The following is a 20696-nucleotide window of genomic DNA, read 5'->3' as shown; positions in this document are numbered from 1 at the left end:
GCTGCCACCTGGCCCTAGGGGCGGGGGCGGGTCATGGGGGGGTTGTGGAGGGGCAGGCGGGGAGTTGAAGCATTACCCTAGTCAGTCTCTCCTCTTCAAAATGCAAGTGCCCTGTTGATCCCTCCCCCACGCCCGCTGCACGAGCCGCCAGAGACAATAATAAATCCCTTCGCTGTCTCCTGCACCGGTTCCAATGCCAGTGGAGTCACCGCTTAGGAAACACCCCCCATTCATTCACTCTCCGTGAGAGAGAGGCTGTGCTCACTCGTCCGACAGACACGCACGAGAACCGTGTGGGCGAGCCGGGCCCCAGGTGCGGGGCCGCGAGGCCGGTGCTCCTGGCACGAGCTCCCAAACGCAGGGCCCCAGGGTCCACTCCCCCAGGGGCCTGCAGGGGCTCGGCGCACAGTGGGTGGCACCTGACCGGCCCACCGCCCACGCGCCCCTCCCGGAAAGCACAGCAGTGTCTCCTCTCCACCCGGGCCTGACATTTCACCGTTAGTGATTCACTCCTTTCACACTACCCTCCCAAGTCTCCCCTTGTGGAATGGAAACGTTTTCATGCCCCTGGTTAACACGTTTCTGATCCCTTTCCCCTCGGCAAGGGAAAACCAGAAAGGGGAAGTCTGGCCAGCCTTTGGGGACCTCACACGATGCGCATCCCACCCAGGATTCCAGGACGGTGGGCGTTGGTTGGGGGGGCACCCAGGCAGCAGGGTGGGAAGGGGAGTGGGAGGAGGGAGGGGAGCCCCATCTCACGGGCACGCAGGCAGAGCTGGCCTGGAGGGGCCAGGAGGAGGGAAGTCTGAGCCCCAAGCCCCGCGCTGCCGGCCGAGACGGAGCACACAGCGGAAGTCCTGACCTTCCCGGGTGGGTGTCCGCACGTGAGAAGCCGCTACAGAACTCTCGCGTCTCGGGTGGCGCGTGCGTCCTTTCTAACCGACCACACCTGAGCACCGAAGGCCCGTAACGCGGAAAGACCGACACATTCTGTTCCGTCTTTAAAAACTCTTCCACGCGGTAAAAACTACCAAAAGCAAAATCGGAAGATGGGAGAGATCAGGAAAACGTTTGCAACTCTCACCACGAGGAATGAAGCGCCCTCCTAGGGAAAGAGCTCCTACAAAGATTAAAAAAGACAAGACCCACCACCCCAAAGAAAAAGGAGAGAAGGGGAGGGACAGAGAGGCCACAGGTCGGTGCTGTGACTGGCACCGAAACCCAGCACTGGAGCAACACTCATTCACACCATGGTAGACGCCATTTCTGCGCCCCCGGCGGGCGGAGAGCCCCCCACGCACGTCCCAGGCCTGCGCGGGCCGGGCCGGGTGCAGTCACGCTCCCCCTCCCCCGACCAACCAGGGTATGGTTCTGCGCCACCCGGGGAAGGAGTCGTCAGTCCTGTCTCCCGAGGTCGCTGATGTGCACACGCACACACCCACACCTGTGCCCCGGCACACCCCTCGGGGGTGGGCTCACCCTGTGCACACCTGCAGGTGTGCGAAACAGCGGCCTGCACGCCTCCCTCGCTGCCACCTGGTGTGCAGCAACCCCCGGCGGAACAGCGTGTGTCTGTCTGTCTGTCTGTCCGTCCACCAGTGCCGGGGCCGTGGGCCGGGAGACAGCCTGGCGCTGGAAGATGACCCGGCTGTCGGGGAGGGGGCAGTGCGCCCAGGAGACGGGCACAGCTCTGGGCGTGTCCCTCCTGCCGCCGGAGAGTGGACTTTAAAATGGAAGAGCCGCCCCAGCTGGCATAGCTCAGTGGATTGAGTGCAGGCTGCAAACCAAAGTGTCACAGGTTCGATTCCCAGTCAGGCCACATGCCTGGGTTGCAGGCCACGGCCCCCAGCAACCGCACATTGATGTTTCTCTATCTCCCTCCCTTCCCTCTCTAAAAATAAATAAATAAAATCTTAAAAAAAATGAGAGGAGCCCAAAACAAAGACACCAGTAGAAGAACCCCAAGTGACCCTTGTACGTTTCATACATGGACATGGGAAGATGTGCTCCTGGTGTGTCTGTTGGCGTGTGTACACATGTACATATGTGTGTGCCAAACATACATGGAAATGCCTTAAAAAGAAAGAAAACAAACCGCTCGGCCATGATGTCTGAGCTGCATGACCCGGAGCGAGGGGTCACTCACCCTCCCTGCCTGCGCCCCGGTCCCCAGCTTGACAACAGGGGGGAGTGATGCTGACCACCCAGGGCTTTGGGAGGGTTGGCTGGCGCCGTGTGGGCAGGCCACCACGGCTGCGCCTGGCGCAAGGGGACAAAGGCTACAGGTGGGCAGGGGGAGCCCCGACCCTAGCACGGCCCACCGCACGGGAGGGGTCAGGCTGCCCTGGCCCCCATTCCACCCCGAGAGTGGCCTGGCCTCTGGGGGCACAGAGGGCAGAGGTCAGCCGGGCCAGGTCCTTCCATCCCGACCCCCAGGGTGGGGTGGGGTAGCTCCCACTCGGTTTCCCGCCAGGAGACGACACTGAGACACTAACCGATTCGCCCGCAGTCCCCGGCTGGGGAGCAGCAGAGCGGAGACTCGAACCCAGGCCTGCTCCGCTCCGAGGCCCAGGCTGATTCTCAGCCCTGCGCCTGCCTTTCCCGGGACGCGCTCTGCCCGGCAGCGGGCATGACAGGCTCCGTGCCACGGCGACAGGCTGGCACCAGCGCCCAGTTCCCGGGCCCGTGAGCAGACCAAAGGCCCTGACAAGTCCTGCAGGGCGGGGGAATCCTGAGCTCCACGCAGCTGGACGTTTCCCGGTCTTTTCGGTTCGAGGGACCCTCGGGGCAGGAACCCTCCTCGGGAAATGCCGACTTTGGAGTCTCCAAGAGCCAGCTCGGGGCCGCTCCCCAAGAACACGTCCCGGGCAGCTGTGCCCCAGGCAGGCCACTACCCTCCCCTCTCCCAGTGGCCGAGGGGCTTCCTCGGGCTGGGGCCCCCACGCCCGCCTGCCCACCTGACTCGGGCCGGACGGGCACAGGGAGGCAGGGGTGAGCCTGCCCCGAGCCGGCCTCTGGGCTGGGGGCGAGGGGAAGACAGGGGAGCAAGGGGAGTTTCGGTTCGTGTGGTGCTCTGCCCTGGAGAGGCTCGAGCAGGAAAGAGCCAAACACCAGCCAGGAAAGGAGCCTCCCGCCGCACTTCCTGCTTCTCCCCAGCGACGCGAGGGGGGCGGCCCCCTGCCTCAGTCTCCCCACCTGCCCTGGGCGGTGCAGCGCCGGGGGGCCGGAGCCGAGGGCTGCCTGTCGGGGAGACTCAGCTCTGCCCCCGCCCCTCCCCGGCCCGATTCCTCCAGGGCAGGAGAGGCCTCCTCCCGTGTCTCTGAGGGCCCTGCCGCTCAGGTGAGCAGAGCCACTGACCACAGAGAGGTCGGGGGCTAAGCACCACCCCCCACCCCACCAGGACTCAGCAGGCCACGCTGGGCCTCAGCCTCCTCCCCCGGCTGTTCACGGAGCTCAGCAGGGCCCCCAAAACCACCGCCTAGCCCCACAGGCCCCAGTCTGGCGCCTGCAATGCCGGCCACCACAGTTCCCGGGCCTGCTCCAAGGGGCCGGGACCCCACCTTCCCCATGGTTTCCGAGGACCCGGGCGAGGCGCTGGGGCCACCTGGCGAGGCCCGGCCCGGAGCCGGAAGAGCCCTGCAGCAGGGGGGCAGCCCCAGCCGATCGCCCCCCACACCACGGCCCGGGTTCAGGAGCGGCACCCACACGGGGGGCTCAAGAAGCACCCCCCCAGCCGGCCCCGGAGCCGAGCCCCTGCCCCGGGTCACTCGCTCCTTCCTCCCACAAACCTCTGCTTTCCGGAGCCAGAGTCAGGCTGGGCACGCCAAGCGCCACAACAGAATCTCGGTCTGCTGTCCCCCCCCCACGTCGCCCAAACGCAAGCGCCCCACCCCCGGGACCATCCACCAGGGCTCCCGCACCTGCCGGGGCTCCCAGGGACGCCCAGCCCAGCCCCGCTCACCCCCTGGCCAGAACACTCCTCCGGGGCCACCCGAGCTCGGCCTTCTTCGGGGCTGCGTGATTCGACTCATTTCGGTTCCCCAAACAAGCTCCGCCCCTCGGTCTGCAGGCAGCGCCGGCCTCAGAGCGCTGCCCGCCTCCCCACCCCCAAACTGCCTCTGCCTGGCAGACTCGTGCCGCCCTGCAGGGCCGGCTCGGCCGCCACCTCCTCCAGGAGGGCCTCCAATCCCCCACCTAGTCTGGATGCGGAGCCTGCCTCAGCACCCCCGCTGCTGCCCACCCTTCCCACGGCCGCACAGGGCAGCTGGCCTGCCGCCTGGCCACAGGGAACACATCCCCCAAGGCCGATGGCTGCCCACACACCATCCAGCTTCCAAGGTCCAACAGAGCCTGCACCAGACTGGCAGGCAGGGGCGCGCCCCCTGTCCTGCCGGCGTGAGCTCCGGCCACTCACCAGCCGCTCAGCACCCGGTTCCTCAGCTGAGCCATGGGGGTGAAAGGTCCCCCACTCCGCCACCTATTCTGACAGCAACCTGACCTCAGGGCTATGGAAACTCATAAATCCAGAAAGTGTCTATGGCGGGGGCCGACCTTGACCTCACTGGGCTGTTTCTGCTACAGGAAAACAAGCCTGGGGGGTGGGGGAGCCCACACCCCCACCCCCACCCAACCAGTCCTCACTGGGCCCCCACCCACATGAGGGGCCCCGGCCCCCCAGCAAGGTGCTGACGCCACAACGACACAGAGCTCATGCTGTGGGGACAGGAGAGACACATGGCAAGTGACCCACGTGAGGAACCACCAGCCCAGGGGGGCAGAGGTCGGGGCGGGGGCCAGCCCCCCACTGGCTGAGCCCGCAGGCCCTGAGATCAAACAGGTGCGAACCCCAGCTCCGCATCAGAGCGGCTGTGTGGCCGGGTGGGCCCGTCAGCCGCTCTGGGCCTCCGTGTCCTCGCTCACGGGGCGGACCGGTACCGGCGCCCAGTGCCCCGGGCTTCACACCGAGGTCGGCGGCTCCGCACACGGGGGCGGGGGCAGCCACTCGAGGCTGGACGTCGACGGGCACCGGGGGACACACTCCAAGACCCAGGGGTCCCGGTCTCCCTTCCTGCCAGCCCCCCCAAAGGCACGTCTCCCCCCTTGCCCCTGCCCAGGCAGCGGGGCCTGATGCAGGGGTACAGAGGAGCTGCCCCCACCCCGCCCTGCTGCGCCCCCTCCCCGGGGACCTGGGCAGGAACTCCGGGTCGTCTGCTTGCTCTGAACAGGACGCTTCCCCATGAGGCCAGGCCCCACCCTGAGGCAGCACGGGCCCTCTCCCAGCCAGGGGGCCCCAGGGACACGGGTCAAGGCGGCCAGCAGCAGGGGCGGGCAGGCCCTGGAGACACCTGGCTGCCCACTGCAGACATGGGGAGACCAAGGCCAGGAGGAGGGACCCCTGGTCCCTAGTCCACACCCCTGACCGATGGAGTTCGGGGGACGTGAGCCTGCATCACAGCTCCTGCCAGGAAAACTCCCACGAGCCCCGAGGCGGGGGAGCCTTCCGGGCCTCAGTTTCCCCATCTGTGCAAGCAGCAGCTGCACCCCAGCATCCGGGACACCTCAGCCTGCTCAGCCTCAGTGACTCGGGCAATCAACGACCCAGGTCAGCTGCACCCCTCCTCCTCCTGAGCTGGAGGACCCCAGAGGGGGAGCCCTCGCATGGAGGACACGGGGAGAGGACGGCACGGCCGAGGCCGGGGAGGGGTGCACAGACCTGCTGGCCAAGTCCCGGCCTGGCCCCGAGGGAGCCAGGGGCCAGAAAGACAGACCCGGAGGGCGGGGGCCCCGAGAGCCAGGACAGGGGCTTCCACCGAGACACCAGCCAGGAGAGACCCACTGGGTGGGCGTGTTGGAGGGACCCAGACACCCCCAGGTGGTGCTCCGGGCTCGAGGCCAGGCAGCCCGTCCACCCGGACCCCAGGTCAGCTCAGGCGCAGCGCCCTGGCACGGCGCTGGGCGGGGCCCAGGAAACACCTGGAAACAGACCTGTCCGAGACGTCGGCAGGTGGCGGGAGAAGGGATGGTCCCCGTGTCACAAGAGAAGGGTCACCCAAGAGCAGCTGAGCCCACCTCTGGCCCCAGGCTCGCCACCCACCCCACCAACACCTAGAGGGCTTCTAGGGTCAAGGTGGGGGTCAGGGTGGGGGTGGGGGTCAGGGGAGGGGAGGGTTGGGGCCAGGGGAGGGCAGGCCTGAAGGCTGCTTCTGCACCCAGGTGTGTGCCCAGCTGTGAGGTCTGAGGGAGGTGGCGGGTGGAGCCACATGCTGATGGCTGTTGGGTGGCCACGTTGCCACCACCCTTTGGGGACAGAGGTGGCCAGAGCCACAGGTGGACAAGGGGGCTGGGAGGGAGCAGAGGGACACACGGCAGAGGAGGGGCTGGCGGGAGGGCTCCGGTTGTGGCCTGGGGAACCCTAGCCGGAGCTGGCCGGTCTCAGATGCCTGGGACCTGGGGAAGGCCGACCAGCGGGGGGCGGGGCGTCGGCTTCCAGGGAGGCCTGCCCTCCCCCGGCCCCTCCCGCACTCCCCTCCCAGCATCCCTCCCCCACGTGTGTCTGCCCCCGACACACTCGGCCACAAGACAGTGACGACAGCAACGCCCACCCCCCCACCCCTGGGTCGCCGGCTGCCTCCCCTGCCGGGGCCAGTTCTGGTGTCTCCGCCTCATCTGACCCCACCAGCACCTGACGCTCCGGGCGCCGCCAGCAGCCTCCTCCCAGCGGTCAGGAGCCCACCCAGGCCCTCGCCCATCCCCCTGCTGTGCAGGGAGGAGCGTCCCCAGCTCTGCCTGGGGGTGGGGGGCTGGACCCCACGACCTCCAGGAGACCCCTGCTTCTCACTGCTGTTGGGCGTGGTGACCTCATTCCCTCTGTGACCAGGCCACATGGGCCCCCGGCTCCTGGCTATGCAGGTCTCTTTAAGCAGAGCAGATGCTGCCCCCCCGTCCCCCCCCCGCCGTCCTCCATCAGCACCTCCTCCCACCCTCGGAAACCGACCCCACAAAAGGCCGACTCGGCTGCTCTGATACAGGCGTGCGGTGAGACGGCACAGAACTTTCCAGCAGGTTCCGCCCTGTCCTCCGACTGGGCAGAGCTGCCACCAGCTCAGTGTGACCATGGTCCGCACCCTCTTCCTCCAGCACAGGAGGAGGGATGAGGGACAGCCTGCTCTCCGTGGCCCCTGGGGGTGGGGGTGGGGGTGGGGGTGGGGGTGGGGGTGGGGGTGGGCTGGCCGGTTGTGGAGAAGTCCACGGGGCCGGCCGGAGCGCACATCCCCGACACCCAGCCTGACTTGGGCCCAGCCGCCTGCGGCGGGTGCAGACGGGGCGCCGGGCCTGGGACCCCCTCAGAGGAACCCAGGTCCTTGCCCCGCCTGCGAGGGCCACCTCGCTCTCCACAGACCGACACGGGGTCCCGACCTCCAACACGGCAGCTCTCAGGGGTGGGGCGCGCACCCCGGAAACCCGCCCACCACGTGAGCAGGACAGGACAGTCCCCACCAGGCCTCTGTCTTCCCCTCTGTGAACTGGGTGCAGAAGTCCCCTCCCGCACAGGGCGGTGGGTGGGGCCCAGGTTAACGCAGCAGCGACGGACTGTGAAGAGGGGTCCGCGCCCTCAAAGCAACATCTGTCTCCCCTGGAAGAGCCCCTGCAGCCTGTTGGGGGGGCCCAGTCCCCCTACGTCCCTCCACTCGCGGCCCCCAGACCCCGCCCCCAGACCCCGGCCTAGCACAGAGGCCCTTGGAGACCACCCACACCCCCGCCAACCCCCAGAAAACGGCCACCTCTTTTCCATAAAACGCCACTGGACACTCTTCCCCCCGCAAGCACACACCCTCCTTTCCGAGGGCCGAGAGTCGGGAGCAGCCCGAGAGCCTCCCTCCCTCCCGCCTCCACACCCACCCCCCACGGCCGGAGCCGCAGGAAAACCCCAGGACTCGAAGGGCCCGCACCTCCTGCCCGGCCGGCCCTTCCACCCCTCTCCAGCCCGCTCGCTTCCGCACCCTCCTTGGGGGTGTCCGGGGCTGAGACGCGTTCGAGAACACGCACCCTCAGGGTCCCCGTCGGGGACGGGCTCTTCCGACACGTGAAACCGCTGACAGACTCAAACACGGTCACGCACGCAGAGGCTCGCTCCGCCCGAGGGTCCCCGGGCGAGCAGGCCCCCCACCCGGGAAAGGCCGGCCTGGACCCCCCTCACACTGTCCGCCTGCGCTCCGAGGCCAAGAGTGCGAGTGACGGGCCCCACAGTCCCAGCACAGACACTGGACACTGGCCGGCTGTCCAGCTCCGGGCTGGGTGCCCGGAGGCTGAGAGCCGGGCCCAGCCCTCTGCCTCCCTCCCCAGGCCCCTCCCCCAGCCCCTCCCCCGAGAGCTGGCCACAGAGGAAGCCCGCAGTGTCAGCCGGCCGGACGCCATGTGGCCGTGACAGGCCAGGGGCTGCCGCTCCTCCGCGTGTCTGCACACACGTGTTCCATGAGCTCTCGGGGAGATCCGGGAGGAGCCCCTGCCCGCGGCCCACGCTGCAGGTCCCGGGGCCCAGGGCTGGGAGGGGCTGCGAGAACCCCGCCTGTGCTCCCCCCGGCCTCCCGGTGGTTCTGTGCCGGCACGCCTCCCTCCCCGAGCGAGCTCGGGCTTTCTGTTTACTGCTGAACCTCATAAACTCAACGGCCCTTCCCACACTCGCTTGCAGTCATTGAGAAAAGTGAAACGGACTTGGACGCACACACAAGTCCAGCCTGGACAGAGGCGCGGGCTCAGCGTCCGCACGCCCAGGAGTCCCGGGGGGACGGGCCGTGGTCGTAACGGCCACCTTCCTGCTGGGCTGCGGAAGGCCGGGACACATTATCTCTGGCCCGCTGTCCAGTAGCCAGCCCACATGGCTGGCCGCCGCCCAGGAGGCTCTGAGAGCGCCCCCACCCCCAGCTCGGACCCTGTCCAGTCCACCCAGTGCCGGGCCCGGCCTGCCTGGGGGGGGGGTGTTGCCGTCCAGCGGCCCCCCTTGGCCCGTCCCCACACCCCGCTTTACCTGGCTCTGCTCCAGGGCCCCCGGGCAGTGGGGCCAGGGTCTGAGCTGGCCCGGCGGTGGCCGGACCCTCGCCTGCCCCTCCGCGGCTGGCACCCAGGCGCACGCACGGGAAGGCTCCTTCCCGGCCACCTAACGAGAGTGACTCACGTCTGGGACCCACAACTTCCTGCTCGTCGGCGGGGGCAGCAGCGCCTCGGGCTCCGCGCCTCTCAGGGTGCGTGGGGCCCCCCCTCCCAGCCGCGGCGGAGCCCTCCACGGCGGTCAGGGGGAGCCGTCCGGCCGGGCTCCTGGCTCCAGTGACTTTATGGAAATTGGAAGCTTTAAGCTGGAACGATTTTCAAAAAGTGAAAATAATACAACAAGCACCAAAAATCTCCATTAGGAGCCCGGAGACAAGGGCTGGGGCAGGGAGACAATGCACGCTTAATGAGCAATTAGCGGCGAGTGCTGCCTGGCACGGGGCCCCGGGCTGCCTCTGCCGCCCACCCGCCGCAGGACTCGAGCCTCAGTTTCCCCACCCGGGGCGGGGGGAGGGGCCCGGTCCATGCCAGGGAAGTCCAGGGCCTCCAGCTAGCCTGCGGCCTCTCCATCCACGTCACGGCTGCCCCGCACTGGGGCCGGGGAGGAACCCCGGGGCCGGAGCAGGCGGTGATCTCCGGGGGGGGTTTCTGGGAGGGGGCGTGAGCAGGAAAACCACCGTCTGTGCTCCAGTCCCCCCATGTCTCTCCTGCCCTGGGGGACAGTCTAGGGGATAGTCTGGGGGCCCGCCATGCCGGAGCAGAGCCCTGCGCTCCTCGCCCGGCCACCCACTCCCGGCCCGGCCCCTCGGCCCCGTGGGCTGGGGAGGGCTTCAGAGCTCCAGAGTGAGAGCCCCACCCACCCCGTGGCTCTGACCCCGGCAGCTCAGGGAGCCCCCCGAGAATGAGAAAGTCAGGGCAACGCCGTCCAACTCCCTGGGAGCCCAAGACACATCGTCGCCAGTGCAGGATCAAGGCTGGGCGGCCAGGCGGGGCGTCCTCTCAGCCCCAAGCCCTGGTTCCCGGAGGTACCACCCCCGTCCCCTGGCCAAAGACCCTCCCCGGCTCCCCCGTGCCTCCCGAGCCCGCTCCCGGCCCTGCCCGTCCTTCCGCCCTCAAGGGTGGCTGTGGCTCTGCCACCTGGAATGGCAAACAGGCTCGTCTGCCCCCGTCGCCACCTGCCCCCGGCCACGGCACCCCGGGCCTCTCCCCAGAGACGTGCCGTGCCCTCCCCTCCGCGCTGGTGACGGTGACCTGTTCCTACGGGAAGCCGGCCCTCCAGTGTCCGCTGGGAAACGGGACTGTCACTCAGCATGGCCCAAGGAGACGCCGTCCCGGACCTTTCTCCTCACTACCTTGTGGGGGGGGCGGTGCTCCCGGTCACTGCGCCGCTCGGATGTGAGCTGGAGGCCGCTGTGGTCATCAGCCGCCCGGGGGGCCTGCCGCCGCTCACGGCCGTGCTTGGACCCTCCCGCCCTGCCTGGTGGCCAAGGGCACAGAAACACCACGAGGGCCTTCTGGGGCCTCGAATGACACCAAGCCCCCCTCCCCCACTCCCTCCTGAACCAGCTGGTGGGGGCGGGCAGCCACCACGTGGTGAGGGCGCGTGGTGGAGGCGCGTGACCTCACCACGCAGGGACCCAGGCCTCCTGCCAATCAGCACCGACCTGCCCGCCCTGGAAGCGGATCCCCCAGGCCAGGCCCAGACGGAACTGACTCATTCTCCGAGTGCCACCAGCTCAGGAGGGAGGGAGGGTCACCTGTCATCTGCTCGGGAGGAATGCGAGTCACCTGGCCCCAGCACAGGCACGCGACACGCCCCCGTGACATTTCTGCCGCACGGACCCGCCCCCGGACCCTCCTGAGGCGCAGGTAGCAGACGCAGAGCCCCCCAAGCGGCCCGCAGCGGGCGTCCCCGCGGGCCCACCTCCCCGGGCCGCTGCAGCCCGATGCCTCCCGGTGGGGGCGGGGGTGCATTCCAGCGCGCCGACTCACCGGGCCTCCGGGGCTCAGGGACACGCTGCCGGTCCCGTCCCTCCCTGGGAACACGGGGAGGGGCTCCGGCCCGTCCCTTCCCTTGACACGCAAGGGGTCCCTCCCCTCGGCAGGCGGGGCGCCGGGGGTCCAGAGCAGAAGGGCACCCTGGGGCCAGGTACGAGTTACGGGACGCAACCAGGCCTGCGGACTCCCCCGCAGAGCGTGCTAAGGGGCGGCGGGGTGGGCCTCGAAACGATCCACATAAACACCCGTGCTGAGGACACAGCGCCTCTCCTAACGCCCCGGCCCCCTGCCCCCGCCCCCGGCGGCCGCTGCCCCTGTGCAGGGCTCAGTCAGAAGGGTGGCCGCTCGCCCCAGTTCCGACGCCGGAGCAGAGAGATGAGGGACGCCACGTCGTGGTGGCACGGCGCCCGGAGGCCGGGGGGGCCGGGTCCCACCGCCCCCTCCTTTCCATCCCAGCCGAGCCTGGGCAACAGGGCCCCGGCTGAGGACGGGGGCAGCCCGGGTCAGGCCGCGGGTTGAATAACAGCGGAGAATCCTGAAAGACCAGATGTGGAAGCCGCGGCCCTGCCAACCCCGCGGCCTCGCTTCCTCCGAGAAACTTGGCAGCGGGCGACACCGGCAGACGCCTCGCCGTCCTTCCCCAGGCCCGGCCGTCGGCAGAGCCAGCCGCCCCGAGGGCCCTGGAAGGAGAGCTGGGCGCTCAGGACTTTCTACCATCACAGGGTTTGGGGTGTTTTGGTTTGTTTTTTTTTAAAGCCGCCTGGAGAGACGCACATGCTGTGTTCTCGGGCTACTTCCAAGAGGACAGATTCGGGGTTGTCCCTCGTTGTGGCTTAGGGTTCCTGATTTTTCAGTGAGAAGTGGGAGTCGTCTCTGTGACACAAAATCACAGCCACTAGAGAGGAGACAGGAGGTGACTTCCTCCTCGTGTCCGGGGGGACGAGGCTCAGAGCCCTGGCCCAGCAGGCCCAGGCGGCCTGGACCAGCGGGACCCCTGGGGGCCGCTCCGCCTCTCTGAGCCTCGGTCTCCCTGCCACACAGCGAGCTCACCCGGTCGGTCGAGCGGCTCCCACCGTCTCCGCTGTGCGGTGGGGACCGGAAGGCCCGCCGGCAAGGTCCAGCCAGCCAGAGCCAGCCAGCCTTGCCCCCTGCCCGTCGGCTGCAGCCGGCTGCTCGGTCCTCCTCCTTCTGGGCGCCCGCTGACCCTGCGCCCGGCTGCTGGGGAACCAGAGGCCAAAGGTGGCACGGAAGCGCTCGCAGCCCCACACACAGGGCTCCCCACGCTCCCGGCTGCAGGCCAGGCCCGCCAGCCTGCCCGACCCCCTCCAGAAGGCGGTACAGCCCCATTTCACAGACGACCAGGGGCTGGAACAGGGAGAGAAACGCCCACCTACATACACCAAACCAAGAGGCAGACGGCAGCCGGGGGCCCCTCCGTGAGCCCCTCCCGGGGCAGCTGGCACCCTACCCTGCACCCCCTCCTCAAGGGCCAGGGGGAGCCCACGTTCACCTGCTGCATCTGGTTGTCATGCCTCCTTCGTCTCCTTCAATCCGGACCTGCCCCTGGGCCTCTGAGACACGTCTTCTTAGTGCCTGCATGTCGTGCACGAGGAACCGGAGCCCCGGGAGGCCGGAGCCCCGGACCAAAAGCCACCCGGCTGGGAAGGGGGAGCGGGACTCAAGCCCAGGCCCGGGAGGCTCCCTCCAGATGGGGGGAGCCTCACAAATACCAGCCTTCGTTAATCACTGAAAGCGGCCTCCTCGCGCAAACAGCTGGACGGCGGCTGCGGACGGCCACTCACTCGGCAGGTGCTCATTAACGGAGGCGATGGGCCCCGCGCCCCGCCCTGCAGGGCCCCTGCCAGCCCCTCTGTATAAGCTGGGGGGAGCGGGGCAGAGAGGGCCATGCAGCGCCGGGTGGGGTGGGCAGCATCTCCTGCCTTTCTCTTCCCCTCTTAAGTGACCATCCAGTTGGGGGGACCCCCAGGCTATGTCCCTGACCCACAGACCACGTGTGCTCACGGGGACCCCTGAAGTCTGCCGCCCAAGAGGGGCTGAGCGCACCCTAAGATGCACAACGAGGCTGCACCACAGGGAAGGCTTTCTGGGAGCCAGGAACGGTGGGGGCCAGAGGGGAGGGAGTGGGGCTCACATGGCAGAGACAGGCATGGCTCAGGGCCCCGGGGGTCACACGGCAGGACCTGCCAGGAGGAGGAGGAGGAGCCCACCAGTGGATCCCCCCACCTCAGCTTCCCCCTGAGGACCCACGGGAAGAAGGGGCTGCCCTCTCCTCTCGGGGCCCAGAGCCCTCCTCGTGCCATTCCACCCCAGGCCAGGAGCCTCAGCCTGGGAAACCCCTCCCGGAGTCTCTGGTTCCCGAATGGGGGTCGCTCGGGGCCTGGAGGGTCCCTCAACTTGCCGCTGTCTCCCCCTGGCCTTGACCCCCTCTGGGGAGGGGCCGCCGTCACCCCGGCTCCCACCCGCCCACTGGCCGTGAGTGGCAGATGCCACCGGACGCACAGGGACAGGTGGCAGGCCAGCGAGCGGCTCTTGCGCCCACGGCCCAGGCTTCCTGCTGGGTTTGGATGCTACCCGGCACTGAAACACCTTGAAACCCCGAGGCCTCCCCACGGGCCGCCCCATTAAATTCGGAAGCCTACCCGGGCCTCCAACCCCGCTGGCAAACCCACTGCCGGGTTTCAAACCCACAGAACTGCTCTTGAAACTTTTCCAGAACAGACAAAACAGGAATCAAGTTTTGCTTTTCTTCCCCACTGTAGCCAGTTTTGAAAACGCAGGAAGTGTGAATAAGAAAACCATCTACCAACAAACTCCCCAGAGGTACCCCAACGGAGACTCCTCCCGCCCCTCCTCCGACCGGCCCGCCCTGCACGGGCCTCTCCCCCCAGCAGGGTCTGGGGTCAAGGTGCAGCCGCTCTGTCTCTCCTATTGGCCGGCAGACTCAGGGAGGCAAGGACCGCACCCACTCCCGCCCCCTCCCGGGCACAGGCCGGCTCCCTGTGCCACAGGAGCCACAGGAGCCACGGCGGCCGGCCGTTGGCAGTCTGTCTGTGCCCAGCTGCAGGGAAAGGGGGTCCCGGAGGCAGGGGTCAGCAGCCAAGCCCCGGAGCACCCCGGGTACGGGGCAGGAACAGGAGGGGGGGGGCAGGGCGGTGGGCGGGCAGTGTGTCTTGCCCCTGGGAGAGGGTTTATGGGGCCCACTGCAGACTCTGCCTGCTGAGGTGGGGTCAGCTCCTGCTGTGCACCCCGCCAGACCCTTCCAGAACCACGGGAAGGCCGGGAGGCCAGGCCCCAGTCCCCGCTTAACTCACAGGATCACACGACACCAGGGGGGAGCCATGGCTCTGCAGCCATCGGCCCCAGAGACGGGAAGGCTCCCACCTCCCCCTGCCCTCTCCCACAAAAGGCCCGAGAGCACCCACTCTCGAAGTCCTGGGGGCTGAGGAGAGAGGACCCATCTGAGGATCCCGAGCATTCGGTCCTGGGGTGGGGCGAGGGGTGGGGGCCAGGGGGAGGGGGAGCTCCAAAAGGCACCCGGAGACCCAAGTCCCCATGCGCGGTTGCCCCGCTCTGGTCCCCAGGCGCGGCCGGCCACCGGTGCGGGGCTCCTCACTGCACCTGCGGCCTGTGTGGCCCGGCCCCAGGCCCACAGCGGATGAGCTTTCCTTGAGGGGGGGCACCCGCCCGCACGGGAAAGCAGCGACTGAATGCCAGAGCCCCCCTCGTCTCAAAGCCCGAAGCCCCCGCCTGCCGGGTCGCCTCAGCCTCGTGCCTGAGCCCACCGCCCTCCTGTTGGCCACCCATTCCCTCCCCCCTCATTCATTCATTCATTCACTCATTCATTCATTCATTCCCTCACTCACGCCACTGCTGATCATCACGCTCCGGCAGGCGTCAGCCACCAACGAGGGCCCTGAACCGACAGCGGGCGCAGCCCGGCCACACAGGGCACCCGTGGGCCTCACCGAAAAGGCTCTGCTCCCCGCCTCGGGGCCCAGACGCGTCTCCAGCTCTGGCTCTGGGACACAGCCCATGGGTTCCCAGCCTCTGGCAGCAGGGACACCAGGCAGAAACCAGGAGACAGGGCGCCCCCAGACCACAGGCCCCACTTCCAACCACTCCCTTCACGGGACAGGTCAGGTTTGGGGTTCCCCCAGCGGGGACCCAGCTCAGGGATCTGCCTGCCCACAGTCCCAGCCACAGCCCCTCCTTTAACTGCTCAGGGTCCTGCTCACCGTCAGCTGGGGCCAAGCTGCTTCCAGCCCCAACCCCGGTCCGGCCCTCATGGAGTTTTCTTCCCTTGAGCTGTTTGCACTTCAAACAGACTACAGCCCTGGCTGGTGTGGCTCAGCGGATGGAGTGCGGGCTGAGAACCAAAGGGTCGCAGGTTTGATTCCCAGTCAGGGCGCAGACCTGGGTTGCGGACTGGGTCCCCAGTAGGGGGTGCTCGAGAGGCAACCACACATGGATGTTTCCCTCCCCTTCTCTCTCCCTTACCCTTTCTAATACACACACACACACACACACACACACACATACATATAAAATCTTAGACTACAGTTGACCCTTGAACAAGAGAAGAGGGTGATGGGGCGCCCACCCCCACACAGTGGAAAACCCACGTGTAACCTCCGACCCCCCCAGAGCTTGTTAAGCACAGCACTCTCTGTCACCCACGGCTGCTGGTTTCAGTCCTGCCCCCCAGCACCGAAACCTAGGATGCTCGGGCCGCTCATATAAAAAAGTGGCGTGAACAAGACACACAGAACAGCGCGGGGCCCTCGGCGGGAGGGGGTCCCCAACCACAGGGATGGAAAACACCGTGTCCCACCTTCGGCCGCCAAACACCTGCATGGGAAACCCAGGGGCGCGGTGGACAGACTGGGAATTTACTGAGGAAAACCGCACGCCGCCTATCAGTGGGCCCCGCAGTCAAACCCCGTCCATGGTCCCAGGGCCAGCCGTGTGCGGACCCTTCGGGGGAGCCCCCTTCTCAGGGGCAGGGAACCAGGCAAACTTGTCCCTCTCCGCCGCCCCCGAAAGCCCCAGGCTTTCCAGCCTAAGGGGGCGAGGAGCCAGGGAGGGACACAGAGCTCTGTCCTGTCTTGTGGTCAGCACAATGGCACTGGGGCCCTTCTGGGCTCATTCCCCAGCGTGGGTCTTGGAGGGGGAGGCGGGAAGAACAGAGGGCCAGGGAGGGGGCATCTGAGAGACCACCGCGGGCTCTGGCCAGAGACCGAGAAGGGGAGGGGGAGGGGGCGGGACCGGGTCCCCGTGTGGGCCGGTACCCGCTCGCTGTCCGCCGCTGTGCCCCTCTCGGGCCTGGGGAGGAAGCCGAGGGAGGGGCCGGCTCAGCCCTCCCCCCGGTGGGGCCCCACCGCCAGGCAGGCCCGAGGACCGGCTGGGCGCATCCCAGCCAACCCCTCCCCAAGCCCTGGGCGCGCTCCGTGGGCCGGGGCGCCGCGCTTCCGCCACGGGGTCCCGCCGCCGCGCTCACCTGCCCCGCCGCCGTGTGTCTCCACCGCCGCGGCCGCCCCGGTGTCTGCGCGCCCCGGTGTCTCCGCCACCGCCCAAGAGTCCGCGCGCACCGCCCCGGGCGGGATCCGGCTGTGCGGCAGGGACGGCCACAGGCGCCCCCCACTGGCGGTCGGGGTCCGCCCGGCCCGGCCCAGCCCGGCTGCGGGCGGCGACGAGGTGGGCGGGGAGGAGGGGCGCCCCCGAGGACCCGTCCCCCATCTCGTCGCTGCCCGCCGCCACCCTGCTCGATAACACCAGAAGTGTGGGAACGCGTGAACGCCACACGTGTCCGTCCTCCCGCCCGCCCGGGTCCGTGTGGAAGGAATGCCAGGCCCTTTGGAACCGGAGCAGGAAATAAAACCCTTTCCAACCTGTTTTCTCGGTCGCACACGTGTTTGAACCTGCCAGGTGCTCCTCCAACCCAGAGGGGAATACTTTCTAGTAAACTCTTTCAGCTGTTGCTCCTCCAGATCCGCCCCCCAACCCAGCAACGCCCATTTCTAGAAGGATGCGTGGTCTGTGGGCTAACGCCGTCCTGCCAGGACGAGGGGGGCGTGGGTCTCTCTCAGGCCTTAACTCCAAGGGGCTCCAGAGGTGGGGGCTCAGGGCCCTGTGCCCTGTGGGTCCACCTTGACCCTCTGTCTGTGCTGGGGCCCGGAAGACAGAGCCAGCCTAGGAAAATGGCTGTCAACACCTCGCTGTGCCCCCCCAGGTGCCTTCCCACAACCCCAGGACACGGCCCAGAGCAAGCAGTAAAAAAAAAAAAAAAAAAAAAAGGCCTGCCCCGTCTCGGAGGTGCCCAGGCTGGGTGAGCCAGAAAGTGCTCCTGAGTCACCGCTGGGAGGGACAAAGGACAAGAATGAGGGATCATCAGGCCCAGCAGGGCAGTTACATCCCAGGTCTCCTGGCGTCCCTCCCCTCCCACTGGGTCAAAGGGCCCACACCCCCGTTCCGGAGCCCGGGGCCCCCTCTGTGGACGGACGGACGGGGGCCCTGGGGCGGCTGCGAAGCCCGGCTCTCAGGTGCAGACTCAGGGGCCCTGGCCAGAGCTCCGTGGGCGGGACCCCCAGGAGTGTACAGATGGACCGGCACCAGGCGGCCCTAGCACGGACAGACCAGGAAAACCCTGGTCTACTCGGACCCCAGTGGTGGCACCCGGGAGCCTGGAACCACAGCCGGCTTCACAGGGAAAAGGCCCCGGGAGGGCCACGGCTGTGACCGTGACCGTGGAAGAGCCCAGCCCACAGGCCACCTGCTTCGGGGAACTATGCTGAGGAACCAGATGGTGGAATTCAGGGAGTGGAGATCCATCCGGTTTCCACTCCAGGCAGGAGAGGTTCCCACGGTCCCTGGGGTGGTGGCCGTGGGCCCTCTGGGCTGGGGCTGCGTCACTTCCCTGGCAAGGTCGCCGCTGCATGCCGTGGGCTCACCGGGGAACGTGCGAGCGGCTGGCACTCCCCCGTGCCGTAGACGCACCAACGGCGGGCACACCTGGCCCTCATCAGGGCCAGCACCTGAGCCAGGCCCGCCGCCCCTCAACGGGACCCACCTGCCTGCCTCCAGAACCGTGAGCGCCTCAGCCCGACGGCCTGTGTCCTGCGGCCAGACGAGGTCAATGCCGGAGAGTGAGGGGGGGCCCGGGCAGGGCCCGCCCTCCTGGGGCTCATGCTCAGTGCCGGCCCAGCCCTCGGGGTCTCCAGCTGGAGCCACGAGGTCGGAACCGCCTCTGAAAACACCTGCCGTGGGCGCTGCCCCGGGCCTCCGGGTTAGCGGGTCTGGCGTGGCTCCCGGGGGTACTGGCCGAGGGGCCTCAGGCCAGCCTGTGCAGCGAGGCCGGGGCAGGGGGGGGCTCAGCGGGGGCTCAGCGGGGGCAGGACGGCCCTCCCAGTGTGCTGGATGGGGTGGCTGCCACTTTGGGAAAAGCCGTTACATGCCACCTCACACCAGACCGACAACCCGCAGGTTACGGCTCCTGTGTCTGCGGACAGAACGTGCACACGGAAGCGTTTGGTCCGCACGGGAAACCCACTCCACACGGGAGGGCTGCAGTCACACGTCAGATGTCTCTCCCCAAACATCCATGTCGTGTGTCTGTCCTCTCAGTCACCCGCCGTGGTGGCAGACTCCGGAAAACAGACGCCCCCCACCCCAAGGGCCTGTGCCCTCGGCCCGGGAACGGCCGGCACCAGATGCCCGAGTGAGACCCTCCCGTCCTGCCCCCACCCGCCGCGACTCAGCGGGACGCTGGAGGACTTACCAGCCGAGATGCTGGGACGAGTCCGTCCTCTAGTGTCGCTGCCTCCTCTTCGTCCCGAAGCGGCTGTGAAAGGACATTTTTAAGACCCCCGGGAACAGAGAGAGGAACAGGGACCGAAGTGCGAACTTGGGCGGGAGAGAGCCAGTGTGCCGGTGGCACCGGCTCGGCCGGCACAGGACACGGACGGAGCCCGGAACCGGCCGTGGGGAAAGCCGAGGAGCAGCCCAGCCGGGCTGGGGGGACGTGCCCGGGGGCTCGGGAAGCAGGTGGGGCGGGAAGAGGAGGAGTCGGTTCAAATCTGAGGCGCAGCTGGGAGGGCCAGACTCTCCCTCGCCCAGACCCCTCCACCACCACCCCCCGCTGGGTGACTGTCCCTCCCGCCCAGGCAGAGGCCTGCAGGGCTTTGCCCGGAGAAGCTGACAGAGCCGCCAGACTCCAGGGTGGGCCTCACCGGCTGCAGGGACGGAGGGAAATTCAAAAGGCAGTTTGTACTGGAAGCAGAGACATACCCACAGTCTCAGGCCACCCCTCTCCCCCTCTGGGCTAGCTCCCAGGGTGCTGGCAGCCACCGCCTTACCCCCAAGCCGGAAGAATCCTCGGGGTGCCCCACCAGCGAGGCCCCGACGAGCCCCTCCTCACGGCCGACCCGCCTGCACACGCCCAGGAGCCCCAGCGGACTCCCACGTGGAGCGTCCCGCGGGCTCGCCAGGCCCCATGGTGCACGTGCACAGACCAGCAGCCGCCCGGGGAGTCTCGGGGAGGCCTCCAGCCCCCAAAGGACGTCCAAGACGAGCCAACAGAGACTGGAGACTGTGCCGGCGGACAGGAACTGCCTTTCCTAGCTTCCCGGAGTAAAGGGTATACTGCCACCACGAAGCCAAATAGAATGCTTAAAAAAAATAAAAAAACCAACAAGGAGCCCCTGAGGACAAAAACGAAACCCTCAGACATGAAAAACCAACGGAAGGGTTGGGAGGTAAAGTTAAGTAAAAAGAGATGGAAGATGGCGGGAGGAGAGAGGAGCCCCAGAGCGCTGGTCCGGGGGACCCCGTCCCCGAGTGACTGTGGATCACTGTGGAGCTCCGAGCAAACAGGGGCAGGAGAGTGAAAGCGGGGGCTCGCTCCCCGGAACGGGAGGGCACGCGGGACCAGGCAGCCACGGCTCCCGCCCTCTCGTGCTGGCCCGAGGGACAGGTGAAGCGGACCCAGCTGATTTCCATCCTGCGATTTCAGAACTTGGGAACCGAAGAGAAGACCCTGAAAGGGAAAGCAGGAAAAAAAGGGGGGAAAGGGGGCTAAAGCTAGCTGTTTTCACGACGCCAGGAGTCACGAGGCGCCGCTGTCGAGTGCCAAAGGAGAGGAGGAGGGTCTCCAGGGTCCGGCCACGCCGTCCACGAGCACAAATGAAGAACAAAGCTGCTGCCCCTTCCCCGGGACGCCCCTGGGGGTCGGCACTCACGGAGAGAGAGCTGGGCGAATGAGGGGGAGGGGAGGGGCCTGCAGGTGCAGGTGGAGGTGGGGAGGCCGGGGAGACGTGTGAGCAGCGGCACAGCCGGTCGGAGCCCCGGAGGGAGCCCGTGAAAAGGTCACGAGTCACCAGACCCTTGGCCCCTGAGCGCGTGGCGGGCTGCAGGGCCCTGGCCGGGGTGAGGGGACTGAGTCAAGTGCCGGGGGGGGGGGGGGGACTGAGAACAAAAAACTCCAGGAAAAACAGACAAATAAACAAACCAACCTGTGCAGAAAAAGGAGTCATTTCACTCCACAGCTCAACCGCTGAGAGCAACGTCCACCAAGCCCCCAAAACGTAAAAAAAATTCTGTTGTGGAAGAAAAGTCCGAGCCGCGGGCGTGGGAAGTGA

The 20696-nt window shown here is 67.7% G+C and overlaps 1 protein-coding gene across 3 annotated transcripts in view; it reads right to left on the bottom strand.

Annotated features, from left to right (window-relative positions):
- Window positions 1–16687, bottom strand: part of ADCY7 (adenylate cyclase 7) — a 41124-nt gene extending 24437 nt beyond the window's left edge. For 2 of the 3 annotated variants that reach the window (XM_028501859.2, XM_028501860.2), the window contains exon 1: window positions 3962–4054. The gene's annotated coding sequence lies outside the window, so the exon portion shown is untranslated. Of the gene's footprint in view, window positions 1–3961; window positions 4055–16561 lie in introns of those variants that run through there. The other variant, XM_036013516.1, reaches the window with a different exon arrangement.
- Between the last annotated feature and the right edge of the window lie 4009 nt (window positions 16688–20696).

This window comes from Phyllostomus discolor, chromosome 12 (assembly GCF_004126475.2).
Source record: "Phyllostomus discolor isolate MPI-MPIP mPhyDis1 chromosome 12, mPhyDis1.pri.v3, whole genome shotgun sequence".
NCBI classification, from domain to species: domain Eukaryota; kingdom Metazoa; phylum Chordata; class Mammalia; order Chiroptera; family Phyllostomidae; genus Phyllostomus; species Phyllostomus discolor.
This window is presented reverse-complemented; position numbering and strand designations above follow the sequence as displayed.